General features: G+C 40.0%; 1 protein-coding gene across 5 annotated transcripts in view; it reads right to left on the reverse strand.

Moving 5' to 3' along the window:
- elf1 (E74-like ETS transcription factor 1) overlaps nt 1-13,703 on the reverse strand; it is a 275,549-nt gene that overhangs the window by 144,109 nt on the left and 117,737 nt on the right. For 3 of the 5 annotated variants that reach the window (XM_043704487.2, XM_087992153.1, XM_043704486.2), the window contains exon 2: nt 1,842-1,903. The exons of 1 other annotated variant lie outside the window; for it this stretch is intronic. The gene's annotated coding sequence lies outside the window, so the exon portion shown is untranslated. Of the gene's footprint in view, nt 1-1,841; nt 1,904-3,482; nt 3,502-13,703 lie in introns of those variants that run through there. One more of the 5 variants, XM_087992156.1, reaches the window with a different exon arrangement.

Raw genomic sequence — 13,703 nt, forward strand, 5'->3', positions numbered from 1 at the left:
TGAGAAGGAGGCTAATTAAAATAGACTGAAGGAATCCAGAAACCCATAAATCTGAATCACTGATGATTAAGTGTATTGCAATTAAGCACAAGAACAGATTTAAGATAATTTCAAGTTAGGACAGAGCTGCTTAATCCCTTTCAAGTTGTCACTGATTTAAAGTATATACAAGAATAACAACATACATTTTTACGGCACCATAAGCATCAATACATTTCACATAATGCTTCACAGAGGTGAAAGTAACTGAACATGTAGTAGTCCTGGTAGGATTACAGTTAGAAAGGGAGCTGGATTCCAAATCAGAGCAGAAGGTCTTGTCAAGGCTTTGTATGCAGTGAAGAAGAAATGGAGAAAGTTGAGGGTTCAAGGAGAGTGCTCCGAATATGACAAGGGAGTGGGTAGGAAGATATTAAGATTGCTGAAGGTGAAGCAGATGGCGTTGGTAGAATTTACAGCATATTATTGGGGGGGGGGGGGGGGGGGGGGGGGGTAATAAGAATTATCATTAACTCAGCTTTGATCCATTCTGTGGTCAGGATTTTCCAGTCAGTATTATTATTACATGAAAATAGCACTTCCATACAAAATCGATTATCCTCAGAACAACACTTAGAAATTTCAGCCAATGTCATCAGCACTAAAAACCATTTTCATTTTCATGCCCTACCTATCCATAAAACTGATAAATTTCTGAGTGCAGTTATATTATCACAACATTATCACACAAGGGTAATGAGTAATCTATTCACAGAAGTATGACTGACACAGAATTACTATCTTTGCATCTTGATCAATACCTGCTCCGATTTTACAACATGTTTGCTGGGTGCTACAATATATTTGTAACACAGACCTTGCATTTTAAACAAGACAGCAAAAATCCTCCTAAATGTAACACAAAGTGGCTTTACTTGCATTCTGCTTTAGACCTCAAAGATACAAAGAGAGGTAGGCACTTTCAACTCCTCACTTGGGCAGTCTGGCTCTCAATGCCTCCATATTAAACAAAGTGTCAGCTATGTGTTGTAATCTGATTGGGCAGCTTCTTATTTTGAGGCAGTGCATGGTTTTCCTGAATATTCTTGAACGATCTATAGCTAGAACTGTGGAGCCAGTAGGAATATCATCTCTGAGTAACTGTACATTTAATAAAAGGTAGGCTAGCTTGGCAAGTTTCTCAGGCCTTTCTCTCAGTGGAAACCCCACACAATCAGTTCCAACATGATGACATTGGAAAACAGCCTCATTGCCCCTTTTTCCAATTAGTCCTACTCCTCTGTTCACTCCCAATAGCCCTGAAATCTTTTCTTTTTGTAGTATTTATTCTGGAAAGCTACTCTTAATTTTCCTCACCTCACCTCACAATGTTTTGCTAATTACGTTGAAGCTTTAGATATAAACCATCCCGTTCGTGGAAAAAGCTCTCATCATTTACTCTTTAAAAAATCTTTGAGTTTTGAAAGGTCCATAAAGATCTTCCCCAAACATCCTCCTCCACAAGGAAGACGATGTGGACTCAGCCATGTGTCCTCACCATTCAATAAACATAGTTTTCAATGGCAGTGATACATTGGTCTTCATACAAACTGAACTTGCAAACAGTCTATTAGCTCTCAGATTGCACATGTTCTTTGCAGAAGTCACACTTAATCATGACGTTCACACAGAACATCTGGCACACAGTTGCGCCAACGCAGATTGCTGTTTCTGCTCAGGGCTGATGTTGTAACACAAGGTCCAGGCCACTGTCAATATTTCAATACTGTTCATTCACTTTAGTAAAAGCTATCTATTAAATGGAACAAATAGTTAAGCAAAATACAAATCATCCATCTCACCAGAGCTCCCTTTCATATGCCTGCGAATTCCACTCCTTTTTCCATTTATTAATAAACGTCACCTGGAAAATAGGGAAAAGGGTAGAACTTTTAATCTGCAATATTCATGTATGAATGTTTAGTACACTTAACTACATTCATCTCCTTCATTTTTACAGAAGCATTAAGTGTGAAGGCAGATAGATTGGAGATTAATAGATCATTGATAACCAAGGTATTAAGGGATATGACAGGTATGTGGAGTAGGTCACAGGTCAGCCATGATCTAATCTAATGACAGAACAGGTTCAAAGGTGTAAGTAGCTCATTCCAGTTCCTATGCTTAGGAGGTTCAGCCATTTCAGAATCTTTAACATACTGCCGTGGGGTCTTTTGCAGCTACCTAGGAGGATAGAAGTGGCCTGGGTTGAAGTGGCCTTATCTGAATTCCCAATAATCTGCAATATTGCAGGGGAAGCAGCAGACTAGATTTTGTACTACTCCCTGGAGTGAGATTCAAGAGTCTATCTGTACAGAAGGTAGCCAGAACTGAACAAGAAATGAATTAAAATTTTATACCAGCATAAGCTGAATCTGCAAATGAACTTTATCACTGGGTTTCAAAGGTTGCAGTTTAATTGAGAGTATCTAAACATACAAACAGTATGAGCTTAGCCAGAAATTAAGAAATCAGTCTTTCAAAGAATGTGTTGTTTTGCTAGATTTCAGGTTTCCCTACTATCTGCAATAGGTTTTACATCCCTGGTTGTTATTTCACTAGTTAAGTGGCTGCTAATCCACAAGATCAGTTGACTGCTGATTGATTAGGTATCTGCCTTGCTAATGAAGCTGCACTGACTAATTGTAATTTTACTTTAATTGAAGGAAAATGAAATCATGCACTTATTTAAAGAAAGCAACTTAATTAACACAGCAAGGTTTGGGTTCGGAAAAGTTCCTGTTCTTGAATAATTTGAATGGAGCAACCTTAATAATGAGGAGCAGTTTGTAAAACTATTGCTAACATTTCTGTTCGCTATCTTCAGGGTTACTGTGTTTTGAGAGCAGAAAACATTACAAAAGAATAGATCAACTTAGTCAGTCTTATGACTTAAATCATCTAAATCATTTCCCTCAGCAGAAAGCCCCAAAATGATAATAGTCCGTTCTTGTCCTCCCTCATAGCTTTCCCAATGAAACTTCAAGAGCCTACAACCCCTACACGATGAAAAGTTTTTACATCCTCCATTTTGGTTAGTTTGATCTGACAGATGAAAAGAATGCCACTTTTTTTGTAATTATTCACCAAATTAGTTCTCCCTCTCTAATCAATATGCTATTTGGTGCATGTCAGCCGAGACGTACTTTGACTTTTTGTGCATCACAGCTGTAAATTCAGATCAGCTTTACACTGTAAAAGGGTTCTCCCGTTCAAAGTCCAGAATATTATTTTTTTCTTAATTCAAACATGCTCAGAATCAGTGTTCTCATCCTGCCCTCCACGTAAATTTGCTACACATTTGAGTTAACAGGCCCATTGTGAAACAAGGACATTTTGAATGACAAGATGCATTTACATACAAGCACCCAGAAGTCAGAAAAATAATTGATAGGAATCATCTATTTTCATTAAGTATCTGCTCTATTTATGAGTTTACCCACCTTCCTCATTCTTCTGTGCATTTTCCACACAAGTCTGCTCAATTGTAATCAACTGACACATAAAACACCACATTAGCAGACATTTAAAATGGAGAGGTCATTGAAGTTGTATGTCTAATACAGGCCATTTTTAAAGAGCTGTCTTTCAATTCCACAACCTCCAGGAACAAATTCCTTTTCTAAATGATACAGTTGTGACAAGGGTCAAATTCAACAGTGGAATAAACTCAGCTTTGTGCTAGCTGACATTTGGATAAAAGGAATAAGTGATTTATAAATCAGAAATTACAACCTTACTTTTTTTTTAAAAAGAGATGTGAGCAACAGGTAATGACGAAGGGCCAAAGGTCAGAAGTACTGCATGATCTAACTTCAATCTCAAGCTCAGAGTCTTTGATTGGTTTCAGACTGAATCAAGGCTCACTGGGTCAGAAGCTAAAATGAAAGAGCCTTCAGCATTCAGGCCCACAATGTGAAGATAGAAGACCCTTCACTGCCGTTAGAATAAAGTACCAGTATATCCCAGAGGAAAAGGATGTAACTCCAATTAAACATCGCTAGATTAAGGAGGTTCTTAAATCACACAGAGGGTGGTACGTGTATGGAATGAGCTGCCAGAGAAAGTGGTGGAGGCTGGTACAATTACAACATTTGAAAGGCATCCGGATGGGTATATGAATAGGCAGGGTTTAGAGGGATGTGGACTAGATTAATTTAGGATATCTGATCGGCATGATGAGTTGGACCGAATGGTCTGTTTCCATGCTGTACGTCTCTATGACTTTAAGTGATAGCAGTTAGACTGTACCAGGGATTGTTGAAAAGCCAGTTTTTTTTTGCACCTTCCCCCACCACACAGCAATGCTTCCAGGCTGACAGGTTCGTTTAGGACTGACGGTCTGTCGCCTTGTTAAAGATACCGATGGCTAGATGAGAAGTTAAACCAGGATCATACCTGTCCTGTCAGGTGGGCAGAAATATTCCCAGCACCATTTCAAAGAGTTGCTGGTATCCTGGCCAACATTTATCCCTCAACAAACATTACTGAAAAAGAGTGGTCATTTTCTGGTCATTGTCTTGTTGGGAATTTTCTGTGCACAGATTGGCTGCTGCATTTCTGATATTTAAATAATGATTACAACTTCATAACAAAACAAAGTACTTAATTGGCTACAAGTACCATCTGAAATGGCTATACAAAGCCATTCAGATCTAGGGCGATCAGGCATGGACCACAAATCCTGGTCTTGCCAATGGTGCCCACAGACCACAAAAGGCTTTTCTTCACAAGTCAGTAACACCAATAGAACCAGTAACACCATGCATTGTTACATCTGCAACATCTAAAGCTCTCTCCACTGTTATTCCCTTGGTACAGTTTGAAATCTGTCTCAATGCGGAGGTAGACTAGAAAGTTCCATAGTTGTTTGAGTGCCTGAGCAAGGAGAAATAACAGCAAAATATTCTCCAGTCCCTTCTTAAAAAGTGTTTCTAAGAGTCAACAGGAGAGCAGGAGTTGTAGCAGGCTCTGAGATGTGAGAAGACTTCTTCACTAAATTCACTAAACCACGGTTGATGTGCTCTGTCTATATTTAGTAGGAGACAAAAAAAACTGCTGATGCTAGAATTCATTTTGGGTATAATCCTTCTTCAATCCTTAAGAAGAATGATATCTGAAACATTGACTTCTCCACTTCCTGATGCTTCCTGGCTTGCTACGTTCTCCCAGCTTCCTGTTTGTCTACTTGGTCAATATTTAAGCTGGGATAGACAAATATTAGTCTCTCAAGGAATCATGGGATGTGGGGAGATGGTAGGAAAGTCAAGATGACACTCAAGATCAGCCATGATTGTATTACTTGTTGGAGTAGGCTCCACATGCTGCGTGGACTACTTAGAGTCAGAGAAATGTACAGCACGGAAACAGACCCTTCATTCCGAGTTCTTGTAAACCTAGAGAAGATGCCTGCAAAAGTAAACAGGAGGAGGTACGATGGGACTGACAGCAGCAGAAGAGCTGGTGCAGGAATGTTTGTGGTCAACTCCTGGGAGCAGCAGAAAAGCCCAAGACTTAATGCCAACAAAAACCTGGGATTGCAAATCCACCCAGTTTCCTGCTGCTTCACATTTCGGGGCCTGGCTCAGTACTAGCAGCCTTGCCTCAGAAGCTCTTGCTCCACTTCAGGGATGTAGGCAAAACAAAAATCAGACCTACACTGCCAATCCAATACTGAAGAAGTGCTGCACTGTTGGGAAGTCACCCTTCATATAACAAATTAAATCAAGACCTATCAACCCTCTCAAGGTGAATATGAATAATATTATGGCACTTTTTACAAGATGAGAACACAAATTATCCTTCATCAATAATCATCACTAATCATTCCTCAGCTGAAGCACTAAAATAAACAAAAAACGAAAGAATCACGGACACAGCAAATTAAAGACAAACATAGAAATAGCTTAAACCTCAGCTGGTCTGGCAGTGTCTATGGAGAGAAATCAGAATTAATGTTTCAGGTCGAGTGACCCTTCCACAGAATCCAGTTCTGTGGAAGGGTCACTCAACCTGAAACGTTAACTCTGATTTCTCTCCACAGATGCTGCTGGACCTGCTGAGCTTTTCAACTAAACTAAACATACAGCTTAACTTGCTGTGTCTCCAAATTCACAGTTGCACAATTCCAGGCGTGTTTATTCCATTGCAACAACATCTGCACTTCAGAAGTATGTCACTGGATGTAAAGCTTTTTGGAGCACTCTAAGTTTATGAAATTACATTCTAGAAGTAGAATATTTCTGACTTATGTACTCATCAGAGCACAGTTTCTGGACCCAGAAGCCTGCAAGGCTGTAGCCTGAATCAGTACATGAACATTACTGGAAATAAACTGTGATGGTATCTAAAACAAAACAAATTACAAAGAAATTTTGACAATAATGGCACATTTCTATTCTGACCTGCATGATGTCCAAATGATGTGGTTATTTCTTTATCTACTCAACTGCCTATGTACACAATTGTGTAAGAAATCTCCTTCCCAAGGTTGCAATAGTTTTTTTTAAAAAAGTCAATTTCAATGCGTTATCGCTGTTAAGACTGACATTTATTGCCCATTTCTAGTGGTACATCTTTCTTAAACTGCTCCATTCTGCCATATACAATATTGCAGCAGTTTAATATGAATTAGTGACTTACTACAACACTTAAGACAGCTAAGAGCCAACCATGTTATTGTGGGACTAAACTCATATCTAGGCCAGGTCAGACAGGAGAGAGAGCTTCCCAGGGCAGTAGAGAACGATCTGGATTTTACACTAATCCGAGAGCCTCATTGTCATTTTCAACGATTTTCAAATGTTGCAAAATCTATGAAACTGAATCTAAATTCTCAAACTGTTACAACATGATTGAAAGGTAGACCCCTTCGATTATTAGGCCAGCAATGTAGTAACGACATTGCCATATCTCTATGAAGTGTTTACATATAAATAGCATACCTGACAGGACTAGACCTGACCTGACAAGTACGAATGCAAACATAGCTGAGGCCTGTTTAGCTATGCTGTAAACCGTGTAGCATTTCTGCTTCAGACAATTGCTTTACTATCAAAGTAAAGCAGAAATATAGATTTGAGACTCTCGGCTCCACTCGAGGCTGTACACTTATTTCACCCTGCCATATAATTTAAATTTTTCGACTGGATGCAAAATCAAGGAAGTGGTTTTGCACTTCTCATAATTGCTAGTAAAGAGGTATTTGATGTTGAACATACAGGTTTACAGCACATCGCTCCTGTCAGTACAGTAAGGAAACAAGAGAATGCAACAACGGAGGAAATGAAACAGCCACAGAAATCGAGGGCAAGGATAAAGAGCGGGGTTTAGGGGATGTTTGTGGAGCCAACCAAGAATGTTCTCGAAGATGGTAACTGCATGAGTGTTAAATTCTTCTGCTCAATGTGTCCTAACCCTGAATAAGCTCAGTTACTGCCTTGTTTTGACCAAATTCACAAAAAGGGTTTGGATAAACAAATGCTCAGTTTATCCAAAATGTTTACCGTATGCTTGGAAAGCTTCACTCACCATGAAATCCCTTTTCAGGGAAGTCTCACAACAATAAAAAAGTTGGGGTAGAGGAGAGGAGGCTTTTACTGTCCTATTCAGAGCATGTGACATTACCCTGGGCACGATGACATGGGTACAAAGACACATAAAAATTAAAACAGTGAAAGAAGGAGGCAGAAGCAAATCTACCAGTTTTAATACATATTTGCATTAAAATGGGGAGGGGGCAGAAAAACAATCAGCTTTTGAAGATGACACTGCAGTTCAGCTATGAAGAGAGGCTAGACTTGGTTTGTTTTCCTTACAGCAAAGAGTACAAGGGCACACCTGATTGAGGTGCTTATGACTGGGAGGGGTGTGGGGAGGTTGGAGAGGAAGGAACTGTTCCCCTCAGTTGCAGGGTCAGTAATCAGGGGCCATAATTTTAAGGTTAAAGGCAAAGTTGGAGATGCTTTGAGGAAAGACTTCTTCACCCAGAGGAAGGTGGGGATCTGAAATGCACTGCTTAGAGGGTATCGGAGGTGGAAAACTTCACAGTATGCACTTCGAATGTCTAAAGTCCAAGCCAATGAACCAAGTGCTAGAACGTGGGATTAGTGTAGATAGGTGATTGGTTTTTTTGTCAGCGCAGACTAGATGGGCAGAAGGGCCATTTCTGGACTGTCTGACCGTAAGTCTAGATCGAAAACAACAAATGTACTCCTAGCAAATGTCAGCTTTTTCCCAATACTTTTGTCTTGGATCTATAGGTTAAAAAATGGTTTCCTCTTCCACACATAAAATACATTGGAGATAGGTTAGCTCAGTTGGCTGGATGGCTGGTCTGCAATGATAGTGATGCAAACTGTGTGGGTTCAATTCCCAAACCGGCTGATGTTACCATGAAGGACTTTCTTTCTCAACCTCTCTCCCCACCTGAGGCATGGTGACCCTCAGGTTAAACCACGATCAGCTGTCTGTCTCTCTCTCTCTCTCTCTCTCTCTCTCTCTCTCTCTCTCTCTCTGAGAGAGCAGCCCTATAATCTGATAGAACTATGGAGACATTACATTTATCTAACAAACAAACAAAAATATATTGATATCCCACTGTGTGGGCCTTTAAGATGGAACTATCCAAGTAATACACAACTTAGAGACAGTGAGGACTGCAGATGCTGGGAAGTCAAGAGTCGATAAAGGGTGCGGCTGGAAAAACCGCAACTGGTCAGGCAGCATCTAAGAAGCAGTGAACTCAACATTTCAAGTCGGGACCCTTCGCACACAACGTCCAACTGCCTTAACTTTGCACGTCAACATTCAGTCCAGTCAGTGGGGAGCTACAGTATCAAGCCAACTTTTAATGACCCATTGTTTCATACCAGGTTTCCAACTGAGATGTTGGAATGGTTTAAAATCAGTGATGGCTTAATGTAATTGTTCTGAAATGATTCTGCATTTTCAACATTTGCACTGCCATCTCCAACTTTAATTCACAAACAAATCAGCAAGTCAGTTCCCCAGTTCGCCATCATCCCCCATTCCTGTACAGTCCCATCTACAGTAATTCCCACCATACCACCCTCAAACCCCATGAAGAGCTAAGCCTCTGTTCAATAACTCCCCAGTTGAAACACCTCAAATCCAAAATTGAAAGAAGGACCAATATTTGATATCTGCGTTGGCGTTTTTAACGACCAGAATTAAATTCCTTTAAAAAAAATCTTTATTTTTGAGATGGAGTAGATACGCATTTCACAGAATCCAATAAAACTATCATTCCCACAGAAAGCAGCATTCTAGTTATTGAAGCCTCACTAGAATGATTAAAGTCTAGTGTGCTCTAAGGACTTGCAGCTTGAATCACAATGCAAACCAACAGATGCAACTTGATTTAACCAAAATGGTTAAACAGAGAAGGTTTGCAACCACCAGCAGATAACAAAAATGTCCCATTGCACTTGCATTGCTAGAGTCCCATCACAGACTGCATGGCCCTTTCAATGCTCTGAAATGGACACAAATCTGTCAGAGTTGGAGAGACAAAAACTTCACCTGTCAATGTGTATAGAAGCAAAAGCATCACTGTCGGATCAAGTTTAAAAAAATATCAGTAACAGAAATTTAGGACATTAACTCATTGCTGTTTTGGGGCTTGCTATATGCAAATTGAGTGCCACAATTTCAATATAATAACAGAAATGACACTTCAAAAGTGTTTATGCAGCATTGTCAGATTACCAACAAGGGAGCTGGTCAAGTTTCAAAGTCAGCTATTAGTTCACCACTTTTAAAAATACGCAGAAGCTTCATTCAGGGTAGCAATTTTTTCCCATGAAACATGACACTATCTGGTAAAACTCTTGCGATGATGCTGCCTGGATTTGGGAACCTTCTGTTTTTCATTCAGGTTTGTACCCATGGGAGCAATATGAATAGTTTCTGACGCAATGTGCTCTCTCTGTCCAGTGAGAACTCAGGCAAATAAGATACTCTCCATGTTTTATTGTGAAACAAAGTGAAAATACAGGGCCCATAAATGTCAGCAATCACCTCGGTTGAAAGGCAATAGAAAAAAGGAAGCAGGGCATAATATGGTGATTAGGAGACACTAAATTGAGTTTTAAATCTTGAAAATGATCTAAAAATAGGTAACACAGAGGTTTGGGCAAACAAAATATTTGCAAGACTTATTGGAAAAACACAAGATCGAGAAACATCAAGAGATTCGTTTTGGTCAGAAGGACATCTAGAGATATTGAAAGAACAGGGTACAACACCAAGATGATGTGGGAGGGGAATGGGATCTGGGTCCATACATGTATAAGTAATTCAAAGCAGCAGGACAAGTTGAGAGGGCATGGAGCATCCTGGTTTTATTAATAAGGGTAGAGAGTACAAGAGCATGGGGGCAATGCTGAGCTGAATAAAACATCAGTTCAGCATCAACTAGAGTACTCTGTCCAAACACTTTAGCAAGGATGCGATGGCATTGGAGAGGGCACATTTTTAAAAAATGATACAGGTTCCAAGGCTGACTAAGCTGTCATGAACAAAGATTGGAGACATTCGGAGTGCTTTCTTTGGAGAACAGATGACTGACAGGAGCTGTGATAAACGTATTCAAAATCTTCAAGGGTCTGGACAGAGTAGATGGGGAGAAATCATTTCCACTCAAAAATATCAAGAATGAGAGAATGTACATTAAGAGTAATTGATAAAAGAAGCAAAACAATGACATGAGGAGGAAAAAAGCTGAGTGAAATGTTTCCCCGAGTCTGTGGTAGAAAAAGGTTCAATTGAAACATTCAACAAAGTGAATTTTAGTTATCTGTAAAGGAAAAATGTGCAGGTTTATGGAGAAAGAGGAGGAGCATGGCACTTCCTAAATTGCTCAGAGAGATGATGCAGATACAATGGGCCAAAAGGTCTACTTCTGTGTTGTAACAATTCTGGGTTTTTGGAACTAATTCGATAGTTCTTCTCAGAAGCTAATACTGAGCCAATAGGCCAAAGGACTTACAGATTCTTAGACATTTTTTAGCTTTACAGAACAAATGAGATAAAGTAAGGCATATCGTAATGACCTTTGAGTCGAACAGAGGAAGGCTGTAGGAACAGAAAAGACAGATAGGATGACAGAGTCAGGAGAAACATTGAGAGGAATGTTTTTTCAAACCCTTTGTAGCAGAGGAAATGAACAAGCATTCTACTTGAGGCAAGTCATATCGAGGCCAAAATTGTTCTTTTAAAAAAAAGGGCCATTGGTTTCAGCTTTCAGTTTGCCTTGTATGAGATAGAAGAAGCAACTCTGAAGGAGTAAAAGAATCCAAAGTATCGTTGTCCCACAGCAGGGTATAGACAAGATTTGGGTGTTATGATTCAGCAACTGCATCGAGAGAATTCTAGATGTTGTGCCATCTCAAGTCAATTATTGAATGTGAAGTGAAATCATTTGCAAAAAGGCAAACTGTGGTTATTTGCTGGAATGAAGGATGTCACTGATGTAAAGAAAGAGCAGTGTGACAGAAAGGATAAAATCTTAAGGAACAGCAAGTTAATTGAAAAAAGATTCAATTGTCAAACATTATCAAGTGGTGAAAAGAATGGTGAAAACAACACATTCATTCTGGGACAGGCTAAACAGAGACATGCACAGGAATTTCTAGAGGCCTGACATTCAAACTGGAACTGAATCAATAAACACATCGATTTGGACCAGATTTACCAACCTCTGAGAAAAAATGAAAAGCCTCTGAGGAAATGGGATCACCCACCTTAAGAGACCAAGAGACAAATACAGAAAGCGGGACATAATATCAGCGCTTCACCGGAGTCTCACTGATGTTACCCAACATGTGACGAAATGTCTGAAAACAAACCTTCCAGCTCAGTCAGCAAACTTACAACCTGAACTTCAACCTGAGCAACAAATCTTCTCAAAAAATAAAAATTCAGGTTCTATGTTTAGGTAGTTATTTTATTCAATCTGCTCAGACATATTATGACACACAACCAGGGCAGATAGGACCTGGATCTTCTGGCCCAGAGGCAGGAATGTTACCATTGTGCCAGAAGACCCTATTGAGTATTGATGTAAATATTTTCCATTCAACCTGTTCAGACAAAGTACAACACACAGCTGGAGCAGATGGGACTTGAACTCAGGCCTGCCAGAGATTGGGACACGATCATGGTACCACAAGAACTCTTAGATTAGATTAGATTCCCCACAGTGTGGAAACAGGCACCTTCCGACCCAACAAGTCCACACCAACCCTCAGAAAAGTAACCCACCCAGACCCATTTTCCTCCGACTAATGCACCTAACACTACGGGCAATTTAGTATGGTCAATTCACTGAACCTGCACATCTTTGGACTGTGGGAGGAAACCGGAGCACCGGAGGAAACCCACACAGACATGGAGAGAATGTGCAAACTCCACACACACACACACACAGTCACCCAAGTCTGGAATCGAACCTGGGTCCCTGGTGCTGTGAGGGAGCCGTGCTAACCACTGAGCCACCGTGCCACCCATATTTTGTTTTGTACGTAAATATGCAAAAAGCCACCGCTCTCTGCATAATTATGTGCAAAACAAAATAAAATTATTAACACATGTGGTGGCTCAAACTGTGGCTCACACAGAGACCAACTTTGATCACTGGTCCACACAGTTTACTCAAAACAGCAGAGTACGATGCAATTGGTTTAAATAAAATCCAAAAGAACAGTGGATGTTGCAAATTAGAATTTACAATGATCACAAACGGTGTAAGTCTCTGCAAATTCTTATGGGAAGGCATTGTGTGGACCCAGGCCTTCTGATTGGCAGGTTCAAATGGTGCCGATTACTGCTTCCCGCACCACAAGTAACAATTAGAAGGGGAAGAAAATCCACAAAATATAATTTTAATTTAAACCACAACCCTTTCTGCGGCACTGACAACTGCATGGAGACATTCCTATTTGGATAGTAGCAACGGAATGCAGCTGGGCAATTGTTATAATAAAGTATGCATTCTCAGTATTACTCTAAATTTGTTTTTGCATACCACTGAATCAAACATTATCTCGGTCCACCTGCACCATATATCTACTGTTTTTTAAATTACTATTTGACTTAATGTCACACTGAATGATCAGGTAATAATGGAGAGATTTTAAAACACTGACTAAACAGACATTTAAACAAAAACCTATCATTTGGACGTTCTTTCAAATGTATTTTCAATTTACATAAGCCCAGAGGGCCTGGAGGACGACTATACATACTGTATTATAAATAAAGACAATTGCAAATAGTCCCCCACATTCTGCTGTCATAAAGATGGCACTGTGTTACTATTGTCAGTCATCTTATGCATTTGTAGACGAGGCATCATTTCAGCTTATTACCCTGTTGATGGCATATTTCAACTTTTCACTCAGTACAGAAATCGCTATTGCCAAAATCAACACACAAACACTTCACGCCGCCACGCTACACTTCCCTTTAGGCATTAATAAGCAACTGGAGTCATTGAGTCATAGAGATGTACTGCGTGGAAACAGACCCTTCGGTCTAGATATCCCATCCCAATCTAGTCCCACCTGCCAGGACCCGGCCCATATCCCTCCAAACTCGGTCCAAGTTCAACTCCCACTTCAGAGACATATAGGTTCATCCCA

Source organism: Chiloscyllium plagiosum, unplaced genomic scaffold (genome assembly GCF_037043375.1).
Source record: "Chiloscyllium plagiosum isolate Xiang-an unplaced genomic scaffold, Cpla_swu_hap1 HiC_scaffold_11, whole genome shotgun sequence".
Lineage (NCBI taxonomy): Eukaryota > Metazoa > Chordata > Chondrichthyes > Orectolobiformes > Hemiscylliidae > Chiloscyllium > Chiloscyllium plagiosum.